Source organism: Dendrobates tinctorius, unplaced genomic scaffold, assembly GCF_039654945.1.
Source record: "Dendrobates tinctorius isolate UK_male_01 unplaced genomic scaffold, ASM3965494v1 ptg000384l, whole genome shotgun sequence".
Lineage (NCBI taxonomy): Eukaryota > Metazoa > Chordata > Amphibia > Anura > Dendrobatidae > Dendrobates > Dendrobates tinctorius.
In genome coordinates this window covers 1,360,306-1,362,277 of record NW_027362050.1, presented here as the reverse complement: position 1 = coordinate 1,362,277, position 1,972 = coordinate 1,360,306, and the positions used below count along the sequence as shown (strand labels likewise).

The 1,972-nt window shown below is 43.3% G+C and overlaps 1 non-coding gene across 1 annotated transcript; it reads right to left on the bottom strand.

The window, feature by feature from the left end:
- Positions 1–1,515: 1,515 nt before the first annotated feature.
- On the bottom strand, positions 1,516–1,597 carry TRNAS-UGA (transfer RNA serine (anticodon UGA)). The gene has a single exon. It is a non-coding gene; the product is annotated as a tRNA-Ser (tRNA).
- Between the last annotated feature and the right edge of the window lie 375 nt (positions 1,598–1,972).

The window sequence follows — 1,972 nt, the reverse complement described above, 5'->3', positions numbered from 1 at the left end:
CGGAAAAAAGCGCACAGCATGTGCGGAATGCCATAGGAATGCATGGGTGGCGTTCTGTACTCGATTTTTAAACGTTTTTGCAGAGTTTCCGCGCCGAAAATCGCGGCAAAAACGCTTAAAAATCGCTACGTGGGCACACAGCCTAAATCTGCACCTAAAACAACTGTTTACTTCATAAACAATAGTAGATGCAATAAGTAGTCTCAAAAGAAATTATAACTCATTTGTTTTACTCAAAAAAGGCTGAAATTAGCATAAAATGATATTCGGTCATTTTTGACTGGGACAGTACAAGTGTAAAAAAAAAAATGTGGTGCAAAAACTAAACCAAAAAAAAGTACCCTTAGAAAGAACCCCTCAAATTAGGAAAATAGAAGTAACCACAAGTTTCAGAACCGCATAATGAATTTTTTAAAAAATATCAAAGTTCAAAAACGGTCATTTTTGACCGAACAGAACAGCAGGGTTAAGGCAATAAAATACATAATTTAACCTTGGGCTGTTCTGTTAACTCGATCCACGAATCCACACGTCTGTTTTCTCAGCTGAACTTTCCATGCTACAGGGGCTGTTTTCTGGCTTGATATAATCAGACCGGGCTTATGTCTAACGAGGAACTGGTGGCAGTCCTATCGGGCTGACAAGGCGTAGTTTCATTGGTGCTAGTGAAAGGGACCACTCAGGATTGTGAGTGTGGTGCCACGTCAGCGACTGACTGGGCCACATCCTCTCAATCCTCATGCCTCCCTCGGCCCATGTGACAGGAGGTGTCTGTGTAAATACTGTGCCATGCTGACTTTACGTGTCCCCAGGGGGTGCGGAACGTCACATTGGTGCAAGTGCAAAGAATGCACTGTGTGATCCCTGAAGACGCAATAGTGATGTCAGGCGGGCTGACTCGCAGTCCCTGAGCTCTCATGCGGGGTTGTGATATGTGGGGTCCGGCGCCAAATCAGCGCTGGCGTCACTGTCTCCGCCTTCATACGGATTGAATATGGAAAGGAAGCCAGGACTGCAGCTGATCTCTGACTTCCTTTTATACTCAATCCGTACGAAAGCAGAGACAATGACGCCAGCGCTGATTGGGCGCCGGGCACCACGAGGCACAACACTGCACGAGAGCTTCAAAACCGTGAGTGCTGACGCCACTGGAACGGTGCCAGCATGGGAGGTGAGTATAGCTTTTTTTATTTTATCGGGGCCAAACATTTAGTTCAAGAAGGGGTTATCCTAGCAGCGGACAACCTCTTTAAGAGTTGTTCAAGGTTGCCAGAACAAATAGTGACACCTTCCGGTATAAACAGACAAAAAACAATCCTAATCAGAAGGTGTGTACAAGCAAACTAGATTTAGAACCTGTATTTTGTGTAAGGAAATACGTTGACAAGATTCAGTACATAAAATTTGATACAGCATAGCAACATGTTGTAACTTGCTTTAAAAAAAAAACAACAACAAAAAAACTTAGGTTTTGGATAAGTTTGAGCTAAAAGAGTTTATCTAGTAAAATTAATCCGTAGTCGGCAGGATTCGAACCTGCGCGGGGAAACCCCAATGGATTTCAAGTCCATCGCCTTAACCACTCGGCCACGACTACTTTATATGGTGGTCACTGCCTGCTACAAAATTTCCTTTACCTATCCAGGTGACATAGCTACTATAAAGCAAATGTCTCTGAAGGAATGTGAACCAGTTTCTTTCCACCTTCTTTTCGCAATGTAACACACTAGACATTAAAGTAACTTGAAGGTAAACACAAAGCATTCTAGCTCTCAAAATACCATCTAACAGATTGCATCCATCAGTGGTGTGGGAGGGGATATACACAGCTTAGCATTCAGAACTCTGCTAGATCTGCAGAAAACAGGGATTATATTAAAACTGCTGCACCCAGTAAACTAAATGATACCTAGCTGGAATCAGGGTCTCTGTCCCTACATTGTGCTGCTGTCAGATTACAGAACAAAAACGT